Source organism: Canis aureus, chromosome 32 (genome assembly GCF_053574225.1).
Source record: "Canis aureus isolate CA01 chromosome 32, VMU_Caureus_v.1.0, whole genome shotgun sequence".
In the NCBI taxonomy this organism is placed as follows: Eukaryota; Metazoa; Chordata; class Mammalia; order Carnivora; family Canidae; genus Canis; species Canis aureus.
In genome coordinates this window covers 38,011,752-38,037,307 of record NC_135642.1, presented here as the reverse complement: position 1 = coordinate 38,037,307, position 25,556 = coordinate 38,011,752, and the positions used below count along the sequence as shown (strand labels likewise).

Here is a 25,556-nt window from a genome sequence, read left to right as displayed (position 1 = left end):
AAACAAAATCTTAAAAAAAAAAAAAAAAAAAGATTCTGCTTTAAAAAGGGATTAAACAGGGGCACCACGGTGGCTCAGTGGGTTAGGCATCTGCCTTTGGCTCAGGTCATGATCCCTGGGTCCTGGGATCGAGTCCTGCATTGGGCTCCCTGCTCAGTCTGCTTCTCCCTCTCCTGCTCCTCCTGCTTGTGCTTTCTCTCTGTCAAATAAATACAATCTTAAAGAAATCAATAAAAATTAAAAGCGATCAAATAATATTTCATCTTCAATTTTTCTTGATTGGATTTGGTGTTTTTGAAGTGTGCAAGCTTTCAATGTTTTCATTACTTCATTTTTGTTTATCTGTGAATTCAGGCTAGAACTATAATGTCTATTTTTATGAATTTTACATTCATCTTAAGGCATTATACATTTATATATTACACATTTACATATTTTTAATTATTAAATATTTGGTTTTACTGACTTAAAAATATTTTTAAAGACTTACTTATTTAAGAGAGAGCGAACGCGTAAGTGGCGGGGGATGGGGGCGGGGGGCAGAGGGAGAGGATCTCAAGCAGACTCCATGCCCAGCAAGGAGCCCTCCACGGGGCTCCATCCCAGAACCCATGGGATCATGACCTGAACTGAAACCAAGAGTCAGACACTCAACCAACTGAGCTACTAAAGGGGTGTGCCCATCTTAAATTTTTAAATACCTGCTTGTAAAATGTATAAAATACATGTAATGTAAAATAACATTTCAGTATTACAGGATACACAGAGTAAGAGGGCTCTGGCTCTTTCACTCCAGTGTAACTATCTCCACACATAGTCAAAGCTGGACTGATGGGTTCCGGGCATGTAGTATAGGGTTCCTCAACTCAAGATGCACCTTAGAACCACCTGGAAAGCTGTAAAACACACTCCTTCCCTGGGCCCACCATAGCTCAATTAAGGTAAGTTCTCCTAAGGTCAGGGAGGGAAGGTGAAGCCCAGTGACCACAAGCACAGCCCGAGTTGAGACTGCTGAGATTTCAGTCCATGGTGAGAGCAGAGCCCACCCAGAGCTGGTCTGCCCTGAGCTCTGCAGGGTGAAGACCAGGGTGTCCGCACCTCAAAACTCATTGGTCTCCAAAATGGGTGCATAGACGGGTTCCTCCCCCACCCCCTTGGGAAAGCCTAAGTCCCTGCGAGGTCAATGGAAGGTGAATGCAGGCCCTAACTGTCGGGGTCAAATGTCAGGCTGCTGGAGGATGCACGATCCCATCTTCACACTCTTCCCAAGCCTCTAATCTGATTAGAAACTTAAAGTCTGAGATAAGGCTGTCAGCCTGCAAGAGAGCCCAGACCACAGGAGGAAGGAAAGAGGAGGGACCCGGTGAGGATGAGGCACCCAGCACCTTCCCACATCCTGGGAAAGCAGGTCTGGAACCCCAGAGGAGGCCTTGCAGCCCCTGAGGTCAGAACTAAGACCCCCAGAGGGGTCCTTCGGGAGGCGGGCTTCAGCTTACACCACAGATGCAGTGCCGCCCGCCCCCCCAAGGGGAGGAAGGCCTTCTCCACGGACAGTGACTCCCCACCTGGAAATGTCCACGTGGGGCCCGGGGCACCTACCATGGGGAAGAGGGTGAAGCCAGAGATCAAGACAGGGGCCTGCAAACCTTCTTTCATATTAAGTCCCAAACCCAACTGTGCATCCAAAGAACCCAGAGCTTAAGGCTAAAAACATAGAACAGACAAGGTGAGCCCACCTGAGGCTTCCGGAGTCGGGACCCTCAGGGGGGGCCCCCTGGAAACCAGCCTGGTTATCAGGCTCCCACGCTGACTCCCAGGCAAGGCCCAGTCCTGGGATGACTGTCCTGAGCCTCTGGGACTGTCCACCTCCACGCAGCCTCGGTCCACATGGGTGACAAGGCACTCCAAGCCCAAAGTGAGCAGAAGCATGGGGAGCTGGGGACCAGAGGAGGCAGGGAAAGGTGGCAAGTGTGTGCCCAGAGGAGAGAGGCCAAGTGGGAGAGGGTTCAACGATGGGCACCAAGGGAGGTGAGTTTTGGATTCAATTCCCCATTTCCTCGGGGTGTAGGTGCCCACAACTCGGTCCTTGCTGAGCAGGTTTAAGAATCCACGGCTGCCCTCAAGGAGATCCCTGCTTTCTGTGGAGACAGACACAGTGATAAAGTGTGAGGGCAGGAAAGGAGACCGACTTCTCGGCGGGGCCACCGGCCTCCGGGACACGCTCAACTCGGTGACTCACAGGTGCCTCGACGGCCACACGTCCACCCCTGAATCATTACCTGTCCACCCAGTCATCCCTCCGGATGCACTGCTCGCTCCCCTGCCAGACGTTGTCCATCTGCAAGGTCCCTGATGCCTCCCAGGAAACCCCCGCAGTGCCCGACACGCTGGGGAGAGCTCAGGGGAGAATGTGCTCCACGGTGCAGGGTTGTTCAGAGAAGGCCCCCCCCGGGTAGTCAGGGAGGGCTCCCCGAGGGAGGAAGCGGAGCTTGGGAGGGCAAGGGCCAGCTTGGGCAGAGGAGAGAAGGTGCCCCCCAGAGAGAGGGAGTGTAAAGCAGAGAGGCCAGGGCAGGAAAGCAGGCAGGGGCAAAGCGGTGGTGCTGAATCCAGAGAGAGAAGAGTGGGGGAGCAGGAAGGGGCACGGGGAGCTGCCAGGTGAGCCTGGAGCCGCCTCCCTCCCCAAATTCCTTTTCACATGATTCGAGTTCAGGAGCCACTTTCCTCAGCAATCATTAACCCTGTACTTCCCACCCGGGGCCTGGGGGGGCTGTCAGCTGATCAAACTGGGGGAGAACCAGCGGGTGGAACCAGCGCCCAAAGGGCACAGCCTGCAGGTGCCCGTGCAGTGGTGGGTGGCAGCGAGGAGCCAGGGAAGGGTGAATGGGCAGGAGGAAGAGGTCTGCGTGTGTGTGTGTGGGGGGGGGCCTGGCATGTGCCCCACACCCTCAGCTGACCAGAGGACACTGAAGGTCAGAGAAGGACAGAGGGCCCAGACGGGAAAGGGTGTGACTCCTAAGTGGCCCCACAGCCAACAGGAGCTCAGCTCGGCAGGGCTCTCCAGCACACAGGACACACACCATGGTTCCCACTGGTGACAGGGGAGTCGGGGCTCTGGAGTCAGGTCAACCCGGCTTTGAGTCCCAGGGCCTCTTTCGGCCTCAACTTTTCTCCTCTGTGAAATGGGTACAACGGTGATTTGAAGCCCCATTTATTGAGCACTTGGTCTATTCCAAGCCCTTCCGGGTATTGTACTGTCCACGGAATTTTCACAGTATATGGCCCTGGGGGGTGGGGGGGCACTTTTATAATCCCCCAGAGTGACTACCTCTCTGGTCTGTTTTGGGCACGACCAGGAGCCAGTGCGTAAGCATGCGGCATACGGGGGTGTGCAGGGGTCCTGTGCCATCGCCATGTGCTGACGGAGGCCGTCCCCTGTCGGGGGGCCACAGCTGCAGGGCAGCTGGCAAAGCTGACCCTTCTCCTCGCCGGAATGGCATTTTTCCTGCTAACCCAATGTCAGAGGCCATACATCCCTGCTATCTGAATGCAGAGGTGGATTAAGAGCCCCAGTGGCTGACATGTGACACAGGTCATTATTCTAGCATCATGAGGCACAGGCTTCTTTCAAGGACCGAGGCAAAATGCATTATTCAAAAACCTCTGAAAAACGGGAAGAACAGGTCCTTCCAGATCAAGCCCCCAGACCCCCGCAGAGCTCGGGAGGGCAAACACCTGCTGCCCCCCAGATTGCCTCCGGGGCTCCAGCTGGCCTGGGCTCCTGCCCTGGGATCTACCCAGAACCCACCAGAACCCACCAGAACCCGCAGCATGGAGCTGGCAAGCAGGTGGCCGTGGGACGGGGGGGTCTGACCTGGCCCTGAGCTCTGGGCCTCCCTTCCCGGCCCCGACAGCCCCTGGCTGGTGTGCAAACGGATTCCCTTTGCCCTGCGAGGGACACCAAGCCCCTACATGAAAAGTGAGAAGGAAAAAAAAAAAAAAGATCATTTTCATGCTTAAACCCCCTCTCCCGACCCGCGTCCCCACGGCGTCCCACAGGGCACTGCCGAGGTGGAAACACGCTTGGAATAAGGGTCTCTGGCGCCTTGGCCCCGGGCCGCCACCTGCTTCGTCTGTGTGAGGAGGTAGGAGCGTGACCCCCTGAACACTGTGAACTTCACCATTACAGATTCATTTGTTTGGGTCTTAGGAGGGAGGGCCTGAGGTACATTCTGGAACACTGGGGCCAGGGGAGGTGTCACGGGGATCAGCTGAAATTATTCGAGGCAATTCTTTTCCTCTTACTTTTTGTACCGAGGCCCACATCTTCCTCCCTGAGCCAAGTGAAGGGACCTCCACAACCACTGGCAGCCACGGCGCTCCAGGGGGTAAATCGGAGCAGGGACCCCAGCCTCGATGGGCCCGTCACGCCCAGCCAGTGGGAAGGAGCCCCAAGACCCGGCTCACGTCGGACCGAGCTGTCCCTGGGAGGCCCGGGGGACTCGGAAGCAGCCGTGTGACCTGCCCGGGCCTCCGTTTCCTACGGCAGCGTGAGCACGTGAGAGGTGACACGCCTGCCCGCAGCAGCAGGCACTGGGGAGTGGTGCCCAGGGCAGGCCTGGCCACCACCAGGTCACCCACAGAGGCCCCGGCCCCGCGTCCTCACGCCGGGGCCCCAACAAGGCTGGCTTTAATGGAACGAGGCCCACCTTATCAGGTGAGGGCCTTTCCTTTGAAAGGCAAACCTGGGGCCCTGAGACAACGCAGGGTGGGTGTCCCCATGCCCTGCTCCCTCCCATCTGGCCCGGGCTGGGCCCAACAGGCCCCTTCGCCCCAGGAATTCCCTTCCTCAGACCCCTCGTCTGCTCTTTTCAGACCCTCAAGGAAATCGTAAGGAGGTAAGTAAAGGCACCTCAAAGGCAAAACTTCTCTTCTCCAAGGAGAGACGCCAGGTGTGAGACCCAGACCAGGACGTCCAGCCGCAAGCAGGTGGCCGTGGGATCACACAGCAAGCTGGTCCCAGGAGAATCCAGAAGCCCCCAGTCTTGTTAAGCAACATTCCAACATTGAAGCGTCTGTTGGACTTGGAGGAACGGTTCAGGACATGAAAGATTAAGCCAAACCGGACTGGGGGGGGGGGGGGGGGGAGGAAGGATGGAGGAGGAAGGGGGACGAAGGAGGGCAGAGCTGTCACTTTCTCCCTCCCACATCCTCTCTCCAGCCTCGCCGTTGAGCCAAGCATTTCATCCCCCTTCACACAATTTCCTTTTTTTTGGTCACTTACATTTTTCTTTCTTTTGGAGCCATCAGTCAGGTTCTAGAGAGGATATGTACCCCAAACGTCCAAGAACTGAATTACTGACATCCCACATTTCAGACACCGATGCCCTCCCCCCCGCCAGCACCCTCACTTTCTCCCAGCTGCAGCTCCCCACCTCTGCTTTCGGAAGGATGCCTGCCCCCCCCACCCCCCAGAAGCTTCACGGAGCCCAGATCTGGGGAAACACTGGTTTCCTGCCCTGGGGGCAAGCGAAGGGTACTGGGGAGGCAACAGACCCACAGTGGATGTTTCAAGGCCTCCCAGAAGGGCAGGGTCAGAGTCCATGCCCAGTCCACTGAGCTTGAGGGTCCCCAGAGCTCCCCTGCAAGCAGAGACGGTGCACCATGCACAGCACCCCCGCCCCCCCCCAACACACACACGCTGACGGAGTCCCTGGGGCTCCGCTGCCTCCTGTCCTTCCCATCCCAGCTCACCTGTCGACCCCAGGGTAGCCATCACCATCCTCCTGCCCTCCCAGAGGACTGACCCTCAACCTCCCCGCACTGACGGCTGCCAGAAACGTGGGGCCTCCTCGCCAGACCTCCTGTCCCCTCCTTTCCCCTCTGCCACCTTTTCCACACCCACTGTCTGCTTGAGCTCTTCCTCTTTCTAGAAGTCTGTTCTGCCCACCACAGCCCAGCTGGCTTCCCTTTATTCTGTGCACTCACAGCTGGGCCTACATAACACGTTGGTGAATCATTACACGGTGTCTTTCCTGGGGGGGCAAAGCAAATACAACACGATTCTAAGCCCCACGGTACACGGCCCAGTTCAGAGTTCATCAGAACCGGATAGGCGCCTGCCGAATATGAGATTATTGCCCCACAAATTCCACCCTCAAAAAGGTAAATAACTCTCCAGGCAACAATAAAGAAACCACAAGGTAGCAGGAGTAATTGCCAATTGTGTGCACGGGTTTATGAACTCCCTTTGGACTCGGTGTCTTGGGGCACAAAGGACCAGGATCCAGGCCAACATTATTAGAAGAGGCAATTTCTGGGGATCCCTGGGTGGCTCAGCGGTTTAGCGCCTGCCTTCAGCCCAGGACATGATCCTGGAGTCCTGGGATCGAGTCCCACATCGGGCTCCCTGCGTGGAGCCTGCTTCTCCCTCTGCCTGTGTCTCTGCCTCTCTCTCTCTCTCTCTCTCTCTCTCTCATGAATAAATAAATAAAATCTTTAAAAAAAAAAAAAAGAGGCAATTTCTGCCCCTGATCCCCAAAAACAGATTCTGGGTGACCTGCGGCCGTGTGGGCCGGGCCCCCAGCAAACAACAGGGCAGTGCCACCGCCAGCCAGTCCACATTTGCTGCTCTGCTGGCCGTGTTTCGAAGGCTGTTTGGTCCTCAAGGATTCTCTCCTCACTTCAAATGCCACTTGAAACTCAGAACCAGCTGGCGGGTGTGGCATCTGACCCTGAGGGAGAGAAGAGAAGCTCTGGAAGACAGGAGGGGGTGTTCGTGGAGGAGGATGGGGGGGAGGCACCCGGCCGCCTTGCCACCAGCAGAAAGGTGGGAGCAGGATGCTGGTGGCGGTCCGGGAAGGGAGTGAAGGCAAAGAGCTGAGTTCACCAGGGACGGGCGGTGTTAGTGGACATCCAAGGGGAAGGGGCGGGCGGGTCTGCTGTCCTAGCAACAGTGGGGCTGGACCACCTGGCACCGTTGAGACCCTTTATCAGCAGCAGCCCCGCCCTGAACACCCAGAGGGAGTTAACACAGACTCAAATCATTTCTGAGAATTAAGAAACTACAAACAGTACCCCCAGGCCCCGCCCTGCATCATGGACCCTATTGCTTCTCCCTGCACCCCCCCGCCCCCCAATGCTCATCCCTGCCTCCTCTCCTATCTTTCTCTCCAGCCTCAGTTCTCACCACTGCCCACGCTGAGGGGCACACACTCCTCCAGAGACACTCCCCTGTGCCTCCTAATGTGCACCTGCCATCCCCACCTTGAGGCCTCTCTTCGTCTCCAGGCCACCTCCTCCAGGAAGCCCGCCCTGAGAGCCTGCTTATTTAACCACCCACCCATAAGCCTGCAGTCTGTGGACCCTCGTACTCTGTCCCTGCCCTAGGGCACTGCTGTCTCACCTGTACACACGGGATTTTAGTTTATGGAGGTGACCAAGTGACACACAGAGAGGCTAATGCCATTGAAAGAAGATTTTCCTTACTTCCATTTCCTGAGGGGGTGTGTGTTACACCACACGGGGCCACATGGAGAGGCACCAGCGCTGCTCAGGAGGCAGAGAGGAAAGAGGGGAATCACAGGCCACGGCCTTTATTAGGGGCTCCGTGGGGGAAGGCGAGGCAGGGCAGGGTGATTAGCTTAGGGCTGGCTAATTTGCGCGGTTCGGGTGGGCTTCGGGGCAGAGGGGTTGTTCCTAGTGGTCTGGTCTTTGGGCCCGGGTGGCTCAGGGCAGGAGACGTTGGTGTGGTGTCAGAGCAAGATAAAGAAAACTCCAGATCACAGGCAAGATCTAAGCAACTGCCGCCGTTAGGCTGGCCCCGGGACAACAGACAGACACAGAGCCCGGGAAAGCACCCCGCACCATCACCCGCTGCCCCCCCCCTAGCTGTTTCCAGGGCTTGCTAAGCCAATTGCTCTCCCCTAATACCACCATTCTCCTGCCCCTCTAACTTTCTGACACCTCGTCACACAACCCCATCCCTGGAGGCACTCAGCCGTCTACCCGGCAGCTTCCTCCCTCCCCATCAGCAGAGAGGAGTTTCCCAATCTGGAACCCACTCCAAGGCTTCCTCAGGGACCTCCACGCCGGGGACCGGCCACTCGTGTGACTCACTCCGTCAGCATCTGTAATTCTTTTTTTTAAAAGATTTTATCTATTTATTCACAAGAGACAGAGAGAGAGAGAGAGGCAGAGACAGAGGCAGAGGGAGAAGCAGGCTCCAGAGGGAGCCCGATGTGGGACTCGATCCCGGGACCTGGAGATCACCCCCTGAGCCAAAGGCAGACGCTCAACCGCTGAGCCACCCAGGCATCCCAGCATCCCCGATTCTCAAGAAAATAGCAACAACAGCAAAAAACTTGATCGACTGCAGGGGAAACACTTGTAATTGACATTCTAGACAAAAATACTAGTTTCCTTAATATGTAAAGATCACCTGCGATTCAATAAGGTGAAGACCAACAACCTGACAGAAAGTAGGCAAAGCAGGGGCACCTGGGTGGTGCACTCAGCTGGGCATCTGGCTCTTGGCTTTGGCTCAGGTCATGACCTCAGAGTCATGGGATCGAGCCCCACATTGGGCTCTACACTCAGCGCAGAGCCTGCCTGAGATTCTCTCTCCTCCCCCTGTTCTTTTCCCCACCTACCCCCTGCCCTGCCTCAAAAATAAATAAATAAATCTTTAAAAAAAAAAGAAGAAGAAAAGAAAGAAACCAGGCAAAACAAATGAAGGCACAGTTCCCAGAAAACACAAGTGGCTCTCACGTGTGTTTGAACATGAAAACACGTTCAACTTCATTCACAGCCAAAGAAATGCAAATTAAAACTCTACTGAGAGACTATTTTGTCTTCCAGATTGGCAAATATCAACAAGTTTGGTGACACTTCATGTCCAAGGGCGTGGGAAACGAGCAGCCTCGTACATTGCTGCAGGGAGGGTATCTTTCTAAGAATTCGATGGAAAAAATAAATAAATAAAAAAATAAAAATTCGATGGAGGGCAGCCCCAGGTGGCCCTACGGTTTAGCGCCGCCTTCAGCCCAGGGCCTGATCCTGGAGACCCGGGATCGAGTCCCACGTCGGGCTCCCTGCATGGAGCCTGCTTCTCCCTCTGCCTGTGTCTCTGCCTCTCTCTCTCTATGCCTCTCATGAATAAATAAATAAAATCTTTAAAACTAATTAAATAAATAATAAAATAAAATAAAAATTCGATGGAGAGCACTTTGCTGATTTTTTTTTTTTTTTTTTTTTTTTTTTTGCTGATGTCTTTCAAAACACAAATGCACACACCTCTGGCCTTTTCATTCTGCTTCGGAGACTTTATCCCACGTGGAGCCACCTACGCTGCAAAATGACTAGAGCACAAGGTGACTCAGTGGGACACTGGGCGTGAAGTCCAAAAGACAGGAGATTTGTTAAATAAATGCTGTGGCATCCATACGCTGGAATAATCTATAGCCCGAAACATGAAGCAGCACTGTACGTACCCTTCTAGAAGCACACCAAGACCGCTACGTGGGAAAAGAACACAAGGGGGGCTGCGGAGGGCGTATACCGCGCTACCTACCACTCGGGGAGAGCGAATCTATACACCTACGTTCTGACTGACGCAGGGAACATCCCTGGAAGAGCATGCACGCAACGGGTCGAGTTGCTTCCAGGAAGCGAGAGCTCCAGGAGGCCAAGGGAGATGGGGGATGGAGACTTCGCACAGCCAAACCGTTGCGATTTTTGAAATTCTGAGCCGTGCACATTTATTTTCTGAGAAAGAAAGGTGGGAGGTGGCAACAAGCAGGCTAAATCAACAAAACAAAACCTCCCCCCCCTCCTCCCAAACCCACTTCCCTTTCTGGCTCCCACATTCTCCTCTCACCTCTCCAGACGGGCTTTTGGTGAAGCTGCCAGCGGCTTCCCTCCGGTCCTACTCCCCAAGCGCCTGGGCCTGACCTGCTGGGCCCGCCCCGGCCTCCTGGATCGCTGGCCTCCTGACTCCAGGGGGGCCACCTGGCATTTCAGGCTCGAAATGCCCCCACCCACTTTGCAGCAGCTACACCCCCAAAACCCGCCTCCCTGGGTTTCCATAGACCACCCAATGCTTCTGTGCCCCTCTGGGAAGTCCTCCCCAGTCTCTCTAAATAGTGGGGCTCACTCCTAGGTCCTCCTCTCTGCTCCTCTCCTCTTGGCTCATATGGTCCCCGTCTGCTACCTCGTCCACCCCAAGGGTTCGCGCATCACCGGTATACACGTTACTCCCAAATGCATATCTCCAACCAGGCCTGTCTTCTGAGCTCAGGGCCCCACGTGGGTCCCCGGGGATCTCCAACCCAATATGCTCAAATGTCACTCACCAGCTTCCAGCCAGTTCCATCCTCCACGTCAGAAAGGCTTCCTCGCCTTTGTTCCCTTCCCAGTATCTCTAGAATCCAGCCACCCTCTTCACCTCCACCATGGCTCCTCTCCCCAACTACCCCCCACGCTCTCTCCCACCCTCAGGGGCCTTTGCACATATTGTCACCCGTGCCCTGAACACTCTCCCTTCTGCTCTCCACACCTGCTCCAGCCTTATCTTAATTAATTCTTCATATCTTCTAGAACTTGGATGAATATTCCTTTCGGCAGCCTTTCCTAGCCTCCGGACCAACGGATGTCAACTAAAGATAATTTCTGTCCCCCCTGGGGGAAATGTCTAGAAGACATTTTTGGTTGCCACAAATGGGTTGAGGGCATATGCGGCTACTGGCATCTAACGGGTAGAGGCCAGGGAGGCGGCTAAACATCCTACAACGTACAAGACAGCGCCCACGACCAAGAATGATCTCGTCTGAAACGTCAATAGTGCTAAGGGGAGAAACCCTGCCCTAGACCCAATCATGTCCCCATGACACACTTTCAAAACACTCCACTTGTCCTGCCGATCACCTATCTCCAATGTCGTTAAATGTTGAACTGTGCCAAGGTACTGGCCAAGTTCCATTTTCTAAGCTTTACAGCATGAATAAATGAATTCAAGTCACTGGCTCCTGTTTATCTTGAGATCTCCACTCCCAGGGCCTCGCCTCCAGCGCAGAGATTGATTGTCTGGATTGATACGTAGTAGACAGGGCCGGACCTGTTTCAGGCAGAGGCCGCTCCATGTCCGGGGTCCCCTGTGACATCCCATGGCAGTCCTTTCCCTGGCCCCTCAACCAGCTTCCCTCCTTGTACCACAGCTCTGCCCACACCCCCCACAAACACACACACACACACACACACACACACACACAGACCTTCGTCCCACCCGGGTGGTCCTAAGGGAGCTTTGAGGCCAACTGGCCCTTGCTTACCCTTTCAGCATCTTGCCAAACTGGCCACCCCCGCCCCCGTAAGCTGACCCAGGCAGTGGCACCACCATTCACCCAGCCACCGAAGCACAAACCCAGGCACTGCTGTGCAGCACATCCCCCCGCAGACCCGCTCCCTCCACGTACCCCATTGCGGGTCAACCAGACTGGGTGACCAGTTTTGTCCCGCTGGGTTCCTGCTGAAGTCTCTTTCCCTCCTGGCACACCTGTGACACCACTCCCTGCGACAATCATCTAAGACACCACTGGCCTGTGTCACCTCCCGATTAAAAAACCCTTCCAAAGGGGCACCTGGGTCGCTCAGTCCGCTAAGCGTCCGGCTCTTGATTTTGGCTCAGGTCATGATCTCGCGGTGGTGGGATCGAGCCCCCGGATGGACTCTGCTCAGTGCACAGTCTGCTGCAGATTCTCCTTCCCTCTCCCTCTCGCTCTCGAGTGCGCTCTCTCTCCCTCTCCCTCTCCCTCTCAAATAAATAAGTAAATCTTTATTTTTTATTTTTATTTTTTTATTTTTTTTAAATAAATAAATCTTTAAAACAAAACCAAACCAAAAACCCTTCCATGCATCTCACAGCCCATAGGTCGGAGCCCAAGCCCCCCAGCCCGGTCTGAGACCCTTGGTGCTCTTACCCTCTCCAGGGCCTCCTCACCAGCCGCACCCTGCTTCAGCCCCGAGCACACACACCACACTGTGCTTTGTGGCACCAGTTAGGCTTTCACCTCCCTTCCCCTCCCCTCCCCTCCTCTATCCTCCCTTCCCCTCCCTGCCCTCCCTTGCCGTCCCCACCCTTCCTCTTCCCTCCTCTCCTCTCCCTAGATGCTTGGATATCTCCTGTCCGTCCTTCAAATCTAGCTCTTCCACAACAGCACAGTGATTCCTCAGAAAGTCAAACACAATTTCCATATGATCCAGCAATTCTACTTCTGGGAATATCCACAGAAGAACTGGAAGCAGGGACTCAAACGCATACCTGCACACCCATGCTCCTACGCAGCACTGCTGACGACAGCCACAGGTAGAGGCCACCCAGAGGTCGGGTGGAGGGATAAAGGTGAATGGATAAAAATATGGGATATTCACACAGTGGAATGTTACCCATCTTCAAAAGGAAAGAAAATCTGGGGCGCCTGGGGGGCTTGGTCGGTTAAGCATCTGACTCTTGGTTTTGGCTCAGGTTGTGAAGTCACGGAGGTGAGATCGAGCCCATGGTGGGATCTGCCTTCAGCGGGGCGTCTGCTTGAGATTCTCTCTCTCTCTCTCACCCACTCTTCCTCTGCTCCTCCCCCCACGTGCTTGCTCTCTCGCTCTCATTCTCTCTCTCTAAAATAAATAGGGACGCCTCGGGGCTCAGCGGTTGAGCATCCGCCTTTGGCTTGGGTCATGATCCTGGGATCCTGGGATCAGGTTCTGCATCGGGCTCCCTGTAGGAAGCCTGCTTCTCCCTTTGCCTGTGTCTCTGGCTCTCTCTGTGTCTCTCATGAACCAATAAATAAAATGTTAAAAAAAAAAAAAAATAGGGCAGCCTGGGTGGCTCAGCGGTTTAGCACTGCCTTCATCCCAGAGCCTAATCCTGGAGACCAGGGATCGAGTCCCACACCGGGCTCCCTGCATGGGGCCTGCTTCTCCCTCTGCTTGTGTCTCTGCCTCTCTCTCTCTCTCATGCATAAATAAAATCTTAAAAAAAAAAAAAAAAAAACTAAGCTAAGTGAAATGAGCTGGACACACGAGTTCATGGGGTACCTAGGATAGTCAGATTTTCAGAGACAAAAGCATGAATGGTAGTTACCAGGGGCTGGGGGATGGACGAGATGGGGAGTTAGTGTTTAACGGCTATAGAGTTTTAGTTAGTGTTCAATGGATGCAGGGTACCAGGGTATAGTTGTAGCTGCAATTACAGGCTGAATCTTTGTCCTCCCAGACAGAAGGCTTCTGCAGGCAGGGACTGCCTTTAATTCATTCACTGCCCCAGCCCACCGCTCAGAGCCACCTACAGGCCATCATCAGTGAGGACGGTAAGAAAAGGGGGTCAAGAGGTTCACACTTTGGGGGCCCCAGTGGTTGGCTGGGGTTGAACCTTGCCTTCTGCTCAGGGCGTGATCCCGGAGTCCTGGGATTGAGTCTCACATCAGGCTCCCTGCCTGGAGCCTCCTTCTCCCTCTGCCTGTGTCTCTGCCTCTCTCTGTGTCTCTCATGAATAAATAAATAAAATCTTTAAAAAAAAAAAAAAGAGGCACACACTTTGCAAACACAAAAGAAAGAAGTCATGGGGACATAACATACAGCATGGTGACTACAGTCAATAATATCGTTGTGTGTACTGGAAGGCTGTCAAGAGTAGATGCTTTTTTTTTTTTTTAAGCTTTTATTTATTTATTCATGAGAGACACAGAGAGAGAGGCAGAGACACAGGCAGAGGGAGAAGCAGGTTCCCTGCAGGGAGCCCGATGGGGGACTCGATCGATCGCGGATCCTGGGACATGACCCGAGCTGAAGACAGACGCTCAACCGCTGAGCCATGCAGGTGTCCCTCGAGAGTAGATCCTAAAAGTCAACTTGGAATGGGGACAGATGGCAACCAGATTTACCGTGGTGACCCCCTTGCAGCGCCCACAGACACCAAATCATGACCGCGTACACCTAAAACCACTACGATGTTACGGACCAATATACTCAATCAAAAAAAGTTAAAGGAATGGGGATCCCTGGGTGGCGCAGCGGTTTGGCGCCTGCCTTCGGCCCAGGGCGCGATCCTGGAGACCCGGGATCGAATCCCACGTCGGGCTCCCAGTGCATGGAGCCTGCTTCTCCCTCTGCCTGTGTCTCTGCCCCTCTCTCTCTCTCTCTCTCTCTCTGTGTGTGTGTGACTATCATGAATAATAAATAAAATTAAAAAAAAAATTAAAGGAAAAAGAAGTAACAACCCAGTCATTTGGGTTAACAGTATCCCAAACCTCACAGCCTGTTGCTGACAAAGATTTACCTCCAGGATTCATTAACAACCCCCTCCCGCTCCTGGAGAAGAAACATCTTTCCCCTCCAGTCAAGCAATGAGGTCACAGAAGGGGCCTCTGTGGACAAAGTTAATAAACAGCTAAGTCAGGAGAACAAACAAAACCAAATCAGGGCCGGGGGTGGGGGGTGGGGGGGTGGGGGGGTGGGGGGGCAGGCTGCATAGCCCTGGAGTCTAACACCACTGGGCTCCGCCTCTCCCCATCTGCCCAGCGGGTGGGCTGATTCACTTCCTATGTCGTGTCCAGGGGCAGGAGGCGGGAGAGGGGACAGGGGCCTGCGGAAGAGGAGGAGGACGGGCTGGGTCCTGAGGGTGCACACAAACCATTAGTCACTGGCCGGAAGGCTGCTGACCTTAATGGTGTGCTGACCACAGGCCTGTCCCCCCCCACCCCCCCGCCCCACCTTCTTATGTAACCCAAGGTCTGGAAGGCAAAGTGGACTTGGCCTTGGTGCTCAGCAAGACGCAGCAGCCCAGAGCCTCCCTTCCTCTCATAGCTCACGTCTCGCCCTACAAGCCCCTGGAACCCTACCCCCAGGCTCCTGGTGCATGCACAGCCCATACTTCTAAAACAGGGGCTAGCAAAAGGAAATGTGTGTCCCCCCCACTCTGCCGCCCTGAGGGTAATCTCATGGGGGTCTTGAGGGATCATCCAACCCAGGGGTTCTCAGCCAGAGATGATTTTGCCTCCGGGGGACATTCAGCAACATCTGGCGACATCTTTGGCTGTCAAGACGGAAGAGAGAGAGGTGGTGCATCTGGGGTCCCGTGGGTAGGAGCCAAGGATGCTGCTGAGCATCCCATCACGCACAGGACAGCCCCCATGACATAGAACCCTCTAGAAGAACTATCCCAGACATCAGCCGTGCTGAGGCGAGGAACCCTGATCTAGGCTGAGCTGTCCTTCACAGATGAGGAAACTGAGGCCCAGGAATCGACTGGGCCCAAGTTGCACTGTGACAAGATAGTACCAGAACCAGAACCCAGTTCTCTGGAACTCCCAGGTGGCTCAGTGGTTGAGCGTCTGCCTCTAGCTCAGGGCGTGATCCCGGGGTCCTGGGATCAAGTCCCACATCGGGCTCCCCGCAGGGAGCCTGCTTCTCCCTCTGCCTGTGTCTCTGCCTCTCGCTGTGTGTCTCATGAATAGATAAATAAAATCTTAAAAAAAAAAAAAAAAAAAAAAAGAATCCAGTTCCCGCCAGCCACACCAGCCTTCAGCTACCAGGAGTGCAGTGGCCAACCCAGAAGCTGGCAGCAAGCTGGTCGAGGGGCCGAATGTGGGAGCGAGAGATCGAGAAGCCCGTGATGGCTGGGCTCTGTGCCTCCGACGGGTTCCCAATCATCCCACCAAGGCCAGCGTGGCCACAGGGTTCCCGTATAATCAAAGGGGAAGAATGTCTCACGGGCTGTGGCGTGCCCAGGCATCATGCCCGTCTGACACCTAAGCGGCATCCACTAGCCCCATGTCCACAGAGCACGCTGGGGGTGGCCCTGGCCTGCTTCAAGGCCAGGAGCGAGGACAGCTCTGTCAAATAAACCCTGCCTCCGAGGACACAGCGCCGCTGTGCAGGCATTACACCTTGGATCACTGCTTGGGGGGACCCCACCTCTTCTCCTAGATCCTACAAACGATTATGTCGCACCTGTTGGCTTCTCACTGCCGCCTACGTAATTCCAATATAATGTCTAGAGTCACCCCCGTCCTCTCCCCCAAGGAACCAGCACCGTGTCCCCACCCGTGAGCCAGGCACCAGGCGTCAGAGCTGAGAGGGCAACCCCATCATTGAAGAAGGACTGACTCACATTATGTCACAACAGTAGTACTTTTCCACCCCTGTTGCTGAAAGCCACCAGACTTGTGGCGATGGCAGTGATAAAGAGAAGGCCAGGGGTCAGAAATGCATGAACTCCGTCTCAGGTCTGGGCCTCCTCCACTCCAGGGCGACGGAGCCCACAGGGAGCAGCTGGGGAGCAAGGCCGGGGGGAGCTACAGTGGCTGGGGACACAGGAGTCACCACTACACATTCATGGCTTCCGACAAGTGTTACACGTGTTCCCTCCGCCTCCCTGTCCCTCCCTCCCCAATTTTTCCAAGCAGCCGGTAAACTCCTATACATCCTTGGAGGCACAATTTCTGGGTGTCTCCCCCCAACACCAAGGCCCAGGGGCATTCCCACTCTTAACTTGGCAAACCGCAAAGACAACGGGCAAGGATTTGGGGGTCAGGAGAGGGGGAAGTAGCCAAAGCTCCCCACGAATCCACTGCGTGGGCCTGTACAAGGGGAGCTTCCTCTGTGAGTGGCCAGTGGCCCGCCATCCTGGCCTCGGGACTCTCCGTCCGTCCGTCTGTGGCCTGCTGGGTGGTCGTGCCTGGCAACCAGCTAACGGTTATGGAGCGCTCATCCTCGGTATTACAAACGTAACCATCCCCCTCCGAGCAATCAGGAAAGAGGGCAGCAGCTACATTTCCCCCCGAGTGTGAGGAAATGTCCCACCTCCCCCCTACACCCTTACCAGCTGCCTTGGAGAGTCTTCATGCCACACCCCTTCTCCAGATGACCCCATAGGGTCCCAGGCTTTTGCCTTAAAACACAGATAAAATTCCTTTGCTGAAAAGACAGCAGCTGGATGAAAGATGGGGGGGGGGGGGGCGAGGGGGGCTGAAGCCGCTTGGTGCATGCCTAGGCGTGTCCCATATTTTTGATCGCATGGAAAGTTCCAGCTTCTACGGCAGACCATCCCCTGGACCTCTACTCTACCCCCACCGTCGAGAGTTTCTCCACCCTGCGTATCCCTACACCTGTGGGTCCTGCAAGGAAACCACTCTTATCAGATTCCTAAGTGAGGCCTCAGAGCCCCAAGCTTCCGCCAGGACCTTGGGCAGAATAGTGTCCTCACTCTTCCGGGCCCACACAGCTGGTCACACCTTCTTAGCCTGGTTTGTTATCCCTGGCCCAGTGATCTGGAGCTCCGTCCTTTCCCCCAGGGCTGCCAGGGGGCCCGGCGTTGGTTCTCCAGTGTCCTGGGAAAGGGGCACCGTGTTCACCACTAACCGAGGAACTGCCCACCTCTGGAGAGCAGCACTGCGAGTTCTCTTTTAGCGATGGGGTCTAATGGGGAGCACTCCTCCTTGGCTCTCTCAGATCATCCTATGTTGGTGGCCGTCTGCTCAGCCGAGGAGCTGCCCTTCTATGTGTCCTGAACATTCCTCCCAAGGCAGCTCTTAAGCACCTCGAACAGCCAGGCGTAGGAGACAGAAACCAGGCTAAAACAGCCAGGATATTAGACGGCGATAAATAGTATGGAGAATAGAAGGACACGACCTCTAGTGCTCTTCCAGCTCAGATGTTCTGAGTCTAAAGCTCTTCCTCTACTGGGTTCTTGTGAAGACTCGGGAACTGGCAGTAGGAAGCTGGGCAGGGACGTACTACGTATGTGCAGGGACAGCTGGTGGTAGGACTACCTACGCTCTCACCGGCCTCTGCCAGGGAACAGAACTGACCAACTCTGAGGGCCCTGGTCTGTCCTGAGGCCAAAGCAGCCACCTGGGTCTGCTGAGGAGTTCAGGGGTACGGGGTTCCAGGCAGGGCCTCAAAAGGCTTCAGGGCGCTGCCATGGAAAGTCCTATACCCCTTGCTGGGCTTCCCCCACTAGACCGTGGCCTTGAATGAGCCAGACACTAACCATCTCCACCTCAAGGGACTCTCAGACCCCTCTGGTCTCCCCCTCCTGGAGCCTTCCCCATATGATAGAAGGATTATAAACGCCCATTTTCCACCAATTTTAGCGATTTCTCTTCCTGTAGAGACTGTTTTTGATCACTGAACACTTCCTGCGAACCTACTGTATGCTCAGGAGAGGGCCAGCTCTCTGAGGGAGACCAAGATGCGTGCATGGTCACTTCCCGGGCTGAAGGCACAGCCCACGTAGGGAGGTCAGGTCAACACACATGCACAGAAGCCTACAGAGGGCCCTATGGATCACTCACTCATGAAATCATGCAGACTCTCTCGTGCCTATGCTACAGATGAGGAAACTGAGGCCCAGAAAAGCAAGTTCTCTGCTCTCAATCCATGGTTGCCCCCATGAACGGGTAAGGAGAGGGACGAGCGAAGCAGAGTCACGGTTCCAATAAGATTTCCTGGAGAGCTGGGTAGGATGCTGGTGCACATGGGACAGGGCCCTCTGGCTCCCCGGACAGGGCCACGCTGGGCACTTGACCATCTCCCTCTGCTTCTCCTTGGCCTGATGGGAAGCGGGTCTGGGGTAAAGGGAAAGCCTACCTGTCTGGAAAAGCACATGGGATTATGGATGTGCTCCCTGATTTAGAAAGCATCGAACTGCCGCAAGTGGGTAAGGATGTCAAGACCCCTCGGTGGTGGTGGGCACCTTTCCAGTCCAACCGTTCAGAGCACTTTCTTTCACTGCCAAGGGCACAGATGTGTCGACTGGAAAAGAATCCCTGTCGTTGAAGGTGAATTCATTCAGTTCTGTTGCGCACCTCCCGCGAGCCAGGTGAGCCAGGTGAGCCAGGTAAGCCAGGTCCCGGGGCTAGAGGGGTGAGGCCCCCAAATGGGCGCCTGGTCCTCCTGCGGCCTACAGCTCGCCAGGGAGGAGCGCGCTGAGCACTTGTACTTCTCCGCGGAGGTGCTCTCTCCTGAACCACCTCTTCCAGGAGAAGAACCTCAAGGGGAGAGGGGAGAAGACATGAACCCCAGCAGAAAAATGGAGAACCAACCATCCGGCTCTCGGAGACTGCAGTTCAGATCTACCACTTTTTCCCCAGCATATTACCTAACCTCTTTGAGCTCCCCCACCCCCCTTTTTTTTTTTTTAATTTGCAAATGGAACAAGACCCAACTGCCTCACTGGTTTATTGTGGGGAGGAGATGAAATCAGGGAGGCGTCCCCTGGGCGGGGGCATCCTTCGCCCCCAGGCGCGCGCGGAGCCGGGCCCTCCCGGCAACCAAGGCTGCGGGCTGCGCGCTCGGCTCACCCTGGCCGCGGGGCGGGGGCTGCGGGGCTCTGGGGGTCCAGGGGGGTCCAGGCCCGCCGTCCCTCCCGCGCTCCTCTGCCTGCGGCTCCGGGGCCTCGAGGGGAGCCCCCGCGGGGGGCGGGCGGACGCGCCGGGGTGTCCCCGCGGCTGGGCACCCACGCCAGCACCCGGGAGACCCAACCCGCGCGCGGAGGCCGCCCCGGCACGCGCACCCCTCCCGGCGCCGCGGGTCCCCCGTCTCCTCGGGCCGCCCCGGGGGCGCGAAGGTCAAGGTCCCCATCGCGGGTCTCCGCGCAGGGCCCGCGGGAGGGCGAGACGCGCATCCCCCGAGTCCGCGGCCCCCGCGCGCCGCCCCGTCTGCGCACCTGCGCTCCTGCGCGCCCCGGGCCCCGGCGCCCGCTCCCCGACGGCGGCTCCCGGGAGTCCCGCGCTCGGTTACCTGGGCTCCGGGGGTCGCCCGCGGCCGGGACAGTCCTCCGGGGCCGCCGGGGCCCCCAGCCACGCGGGCGCTGCACCTGGCCCGGCCGGTCCGCGCGCCTCCCCGCGGGTCCCGCCCCCGGGGCCCTCCGGCGCAGGGCGGGGCGGGGCGCGCCGGGCCTGGGGGGCGGGGCCGAGGGCAGGGGGCACCCCCACACCCCACACCCCACACCCCCGCGCCCGCCCGCGTGCCCCCGACGCCCGCCCCGCGCCCCGCCCGCCGCCCGAGGCGCCGCAGCATCCGCGGCAGGTGCAGTCGCGAGGGGCGCACGGGCCCTCCGGCCCCTGGACCCCTGGGCGCGCCCCACGGCCCCCACCCCCGCTCCGGGCCGAGGGCGGGCAGCCTGCCCTTCGGAAGAATGCGCGGGGTGGAGCCCAGGGAAGGGAAAGAAACAACAGGGTACCCGCAGCCCCACCCCGCCCCGCCTCCCGCGCCCGCCGGCTCTCTCCGGAATGCCCCTGCCCTGCCCAGCTCTGCCAACCTCAGCCTTGCCCAGGGCTCCGCGTGCTTCCCGGCGCTGGAAGGCGCTGGGCCTGGCTGTCTGCCACTCGGTGGACACGGCGAAAGAGTTGAAGGAACACAGGGGACAAAAAAAAAAAAAAAGCAACAGCCACGCAGCCTGTGTGGTGGCTACTCCCAGGTGCTGAAGGGACAGGTTGCAGCTACTTCCTGCCTGCCCCCCCCCCCCCCACACACACGGGAATTCTGGAAAATGCACCCTTTGGATAAAACTTCCAGACTGAAATGGGGGTTGTCCTTCCTCCCCCTCGCCCAGGCTTCCTGAGTCCTCTCTGCTTCCCGCCTTGGGGGACACAGTGGAAGGGGCACGGGCCTGGGAGCCCAGAGGCCTCCACTTAGCTCTGTGACCTTGGACCACCGGTCTCTATCCCTTTCTGAGCCTCAGTGTCCCCATTTGCTGCAGTGGATTATCTCTAAGGCCCTTTTTATGGATCCCGAATTGTGCTATTGGCATCTTGTGTAGGTTTTCCTGTAGCTTCGCCTCATAAAGGAATGAGTGTATGTGCGCGGGTCTCTGTCTAGACTGTCCTTTCAGGTGTAAGTTCTCGAAGGGAAGGGACGAGGCCACGCAATCAGGCAGCCAGCCTGTGCAAAGCGGAGCTTGACAAGACTGATCAGCGTAGGGAGAGCGGATCCCAGCCCCAGCTTTGGCTGAACGCGGAGTGGCCTCGGACAAGTCCCTCGTTAATAACCCAAGGGTTTGGGGGACTAAATGACATAGGAGATGTGAAGCCCTTTGAAGGGGAAGGCAAGGCAAGGGGCTGTGTGCTTTCTGATGTCATCTCTTGATGCCTGTGACAGTGATGGGCTCCAGAGGCAGAACAGGGTGTGAGGTGTTCTGTGTTCCCCACCCTGCAGAAGCTGCGCATGCAGGGAACAGAGACAGCCTCTGCACCCCCCTCCCCCCCGCCCCCCGCAGGCTCCTGCCTGCTGCAGGGCTCTCAGGGACTGAAGAGGGAAGATTAAGAGTCTCCCAAAACCTGAAGGAGGGTGGTTTGTGGATTGCTCCTTAATTCAGCAGCATGTCTTGGCCAAACACCTGGTTGGCAGGTGCCACAGCCCGACACGTCTGCTGCAGGGAGAGGAGAGCCTAGCCGAATGGCAGAACAGGACCCCCTGGAGAAGGATGTGGAGCGAAGAGGGCTGCTGTGGAGGCATACAGGGAGGGCTTTCGACCACGTGGAGAAGAATTTAGGGAGTATTGGGCTCAACACCCCTCCAGAGGGGAGGAGTGATGTGCCCAAGATCACACGGTCAGCAAAGTTTGCGGAGCTAGGACTTGAACCAGGACGTCAGGACTCTGTACAGGGTTGGGGACCCAACCTGTGCGGCTCGAAAGAACTGGAAGCATGGGAAGGACTGGGAATGTTCCAGTGACTGAGAAGAATATTCTAGCCCAGGAGGAGGAGCTGAGCCAAGGTACAAAGATGGGGAGAGAGAGGAGGGTGCCAGAGTCCCAGGGAGGTTGTGCAAAGCCAGGCTGGGAACTGCAGACCTTGGAGGATTTTGAGGCCACACCAGTTGGGAGGTAGAGGCACAGGACATTTCCTGGAGAGACACAGACCCCAAATTACCCCATGAGGCAGCAGATGCCACGTCAGGAAGGCAGTGAGGTGACATGGAAAGAGCACCAGGTTTTCTTACCTGTAGGGTGGGGGTGGGGGGGTCAGAATCTTGTCCCCTGCAGGGTTATTGTGGTGACCACAGATTGCATTTGGAAGTGCGCTGTGCGCTACAGAGTGCTGAGCGAATTAAAGGTTTTGTTGTTTTCTCTTCAAGGACCTCAGTGAACATTTGTGGAACTGACCCACGCTGGGCTGGGCGCTGCCTCTCTTCTTGGCAAGGAGAAGATGGGCCACAAAACGGGGTGCGTCTGCAAGTGATCAGAGGGACCGTGGGAGGGGAAAGACAAGGGCTTGTCATTCAAGTGTCAGTTCTCCCTGGGACACTTTCACAACACGATGCAAATACCCTTTTGGGGAAGACGGTTCTTCTCCACCCATATGCCTTGGAGTCTCTCACAGCTCCCCTTGCCCTCCCTGGCACCTGGGTGTGCAGGATGCCCAGCGTCAGAAGTCCTTCTCCCAGCCAGGAGCCTACTCCGCAGGGGGCTGGCCAGCTCCTCCTGGAGGGGCCCAGATCCTCTGTCCTCTTTGTCCCAAAGGCCTCATCAGACAGCAGGAACCATGCACCTGCCTTTCACATCAGGACTCAGGACTCGTGCATTCTCCCTCCTCTCACAGCCGACCCTCACTCAGCTCCCAGGTTCTGTCCCTCCCCTCGGGTCCCCTGAGATGGAATCTTCAGGCCAGGCTTATGGCTCCACTTTGCAGATGAGAAAACTGAGGCCACAGTCAGGGAGAGGGGCCAGCACTGCCCAACAGCACCTCTGGTAAAGCTCTTTCCTTGCCTCGTCGGGACTGGAAGTATTAGGCTCGTCCCATGGGAGAAGAAGTGGTCGCTCAGGGGCGCTGCGTGATCGAGGAGGACTCCAAGAGCTCCCCTTTGGGCCACTGAGATCTGCACCTTGGCCTCCTAAGGTGGCCTGAACAGATCACCACAGATGCAGTGGCCTAAAGTCGCAGAAATGTACTCTCCCGCTATCCTGGGGGCTAGAAGTCTCAAATCCAGGTGTCAGCAGGGCCACACACTCTTCGAAATTTCCATAGGACACTGAGTCTCTTCCAGTTTCTCGGGGCTCCAGGAGGTTCCGGGCTTGTGATGGCACAACTCCAGTCACACAGCCTTCTCCCCTGTGTCTCTGTGTCCTCTCTTATTTGTATAAGGGCTCACCACTGCCTTCAGGGGGAGCTCATCTCAAGATCCTTAACTACATCCGCAAAGACACTTTTCCCCAAATAAATTCAGTCACAGGGACTGGAAGTTAGGACACGGTGTTGTCTTTTTAGGGGACGCCGTTCAGCCCAATACGATGTCTTTCCTCCTACTGGGGACCTTGCACGGTCCCTCAATTTCTCACCACCTCTCAGCTGCCTGGCAGAGGGACTCCTACGGCATGTTGCCCCACTAGGTTGTTTAGGGAGGAGATAGGAGGCTATAGCCACGTGGGGACCTTGCTGGGGGGTGAGTTGGGGGACTCACCTCCTTTGGATTCCTGTCCCAGCACCTCCCAGTCTGCCTATGGCTGTTTCAACAGCACCCTTTGTGCCTCTTTCTCTAACGCCTCTCCATTATGGGGTACCTATGGGAGAGATGCCCTCTAGGAGGACGTGCTCACCGCGCCCTATGCCCCAGCCTCTCTGCTAATGCCTGGCCACAGCCACCAAGCTGTGAGGAGTGACAAAGCTTTGCATTCCTTACAGAGATCTCAGACGCCCAGGCGACCCCTCCCCAGGTGTGGATGCGGTCCTCAGAGCAGGATCGAGGGAACTGGTGCGTGTGGAGGGGAAGATGCTGAGAGGGGAGGAGGGTGGCCGGCCCCTTCCCTCGCCCGGGCCAGGGCCAGGCCACAGGACCATGCTTAGGGCCCGCACTCCTGCCTCCCCAGGGGAAGACCACAAGGGCTGTCATCTCGGGTACCTGGAGGAAGCCCCAGGCTGCCCCGCCGGGTGGGGTTCTCAGGGCCAGGATCCATCAAGAACCAGAGAGTCTGGAAGGGCCTTCTGGGTCATTTGACCTAAGGAGTAAAGATGCTCAGGGAGAAGCAGCAGAGACGCCGTGAGGGAGCCCCACAGACCACTGGTGTCTCACACGCGAGCGTCCTAGGCCAGACCAGATCTGTGCGGCCTCCAGGGGCCCCGCAATCCTCTATACAAGGGGCTTGGGCCACCCCGGTTTGCAAGGGGAGGGCGACAGGACTGCAGCAGCAGAGAAGTGCACGGATCTGTTAGGGTGGAGGGTGTCTTTGGGTGGCTGGGCGGGGGGCACACATGGAGATGATAAAGGGGATTAGCCCCCTGCCCCCAAAACACCATCATAACCCACAGTAACCTCTGTCTTCTCCTCGTGGCCTCAGAGGGCCTCTGTCCCCGCATCCAAAAATGCCCTACCAAGAAAATGTAAGATCTAATCCAGTGGTTCTCAGTCCTGCCAGACGTCAGCACGAGCCCCCAGTTGAATCCAAATCTCTGGAGGCGAGGCCTGGGGCTTCTTGAAGGTTCCCCAGGTGGTTCTGAGGAGCAGCCAGTGTGGAGAAATGTTAGTCCACCCCCTGGGGCTGCCTGACACGCGGTGCGCCTACAGTGTGTCCTCAGCAACCTGCCCGCAGTGCCCTGGGTTGGGCCCAGTGCGTGGCAAATACCCACCCAGATATGGGGGGGCCTGCCCTGCCGGCTCCAGCGCGCAGCATGCTGGTGTGCTTGCCCCAGCAGAGACTGAGCTGCACTTCCTACCTGAGTGGGGGGCCACCTGTGCACATGGCCAGCGCTTCCCTGGGTTTCTCCTTCTGCTGTCCCCCTGAGCTCCATGCACCAGGTGTGGACGCAGCACCTGCTGGAGGTGAGTCAAGCTCTCCAGGAGGAGTGCAGGGGGATGGGGGGCCTCCTCCACTCAGCCCGGGGTTATCTGCTCTCAGTCCGAGGCTGCAGCCTCTCCTCCAGGACTAACTGCCTTTAAGGACTGTCCTCCCCACCCCAGCAAAGGCCCACTGCCCCGCTGAACCCGGAGACCCCTCCTCCCCGACCCCCAGCTCTTTCTCAGCCCCCAGGTCCCAGCTGTCTGCAAGCTCCAGGCAAAACCTGGACTCTCTTTCCAGAGCCACATGCCAACGCACCACCTTTGACACAGCAGTGCCCCACCTGAGAGTCTACCCTAAGGGAATAACCCTCAAAAACTGAAAAAGCTGGGCGGCCCCGGTGGCTCAGTGGTTTAAGTGCCACCTTCAGCCCAGGGCATGATCCTGGAGACCCGGGATCGAGTCCCACGTCGGGCTCCCTGCATGGAGCCTGCTTCTCCCTCTGCCTGTGTCTCTGCCTCTCTCTCTCTGTTTCTCATGAATAAATAAATAAAATCTTAAAACAAAAACTGAAAAGGCTCTTGGAACAAAGTATTTCTGAAAGCAGGGAACTGGAAGCAGCTGGGGAGCAGCAGCACGCCCATTGTAAAAGCTAATTGTGAGCACGATTGCAACACGGGGAATCGCTAAAGATACAGCGTTGAGTGCAAAATTGCATTGGGCGGGAGTTCAGCGGTGGAAAAGTTGTATATTTGCCCCTACAAGGGCCAGACGGGGAAAAAAAAAAAAAGAGAAA

The 25,556-nt window shown here is 56.6% G+C and overlaps 1 protein-coding gene and 2 long non-coding RNA genes across 12 annotated transcripts in view; 2 read left to right on the top strand and 1 right to left on the bottom strand.

The window, feature by feature from the left end:
- The window catches only part of PAQR5 (progestin and adipoQ receptor family member 5), a 70,229-nt gene extending 50,317 nt beyond the window's left edge, over positions 1-19,912 (bottom strand). The window contains exons 1-3 of one of the 7 annotated variants that reach the window (XM_077881678.1): positions 19,789-19,885; positions 18,637-18,801; positions 16,868-16,936 (exon numbers count right to left, since the gene is read on the bottom strand). The gene's annotated coding sequence lies outside the window, so the exon portion shown is untranslated. Of the gene's footprint in view, positions 1-2,279; positions 2,573-4,909; positions 5,055-5,751; positions 5,912-11,972; positions 12,071-16,867; positions 16,937-18,636; positions 18,802-19,788 lie in introns of those variants that run through there. The other 6 variants (XM_077881679.1, XM_077881677.1, XM_077881676.1 and 3 more) reach the window with 6 other exon arrangements.
- LOC144303468 (uncharacterized) lies at positions 18,324-19,208 on the top strand. 3 transcript variants are annotated; one of them, XR_013370512.1, is made up of 3 exons: positions 18,324-18,706; positions 18,786-18,886; positions 19,029-19,208. It is a non-coding gene; the product is annotated as an uncharacterized LOC144303468 (long non-coding RNA). The 3 variants fall into 3 exon arrangements; XR_013370513.1 differs by having other exon boundaries at positions 18,325-18,706; positions 18,786-18,877; XR_013370511.1 differs by having other exon boundaries at positions 18,328-18,706; positions 18,786-18,868; positions 18,956-19,208.
- A 604-nt stretch (positions 19,913-20,516) lies between the features above and the next one.
- LOC144302891 (uncharacterized) lies at positions 20,517-25,226 on the top strand. Of its 2 annotated transcripts, XR_013369890.1 has the most exons (5): positions 20,517-21,765; positions 22,126-22,213; positions 23,670-23,739; positions 24,678-24,804; positions 25,006-25,226. It is a non-coding gene; the product is annotated as an uncharacterized LOC144302891 (long non-coding RNA). The 2 variants fall into 2 exon arrangements; XR_013369889.1 differs by lacking the exons at positions 24,678-24,804; positions 25,006-25,226 and adding an exon at positions 23,855-23,961.
- Positions 25,227-25,556: the final 330 nt, after the last annotated feature.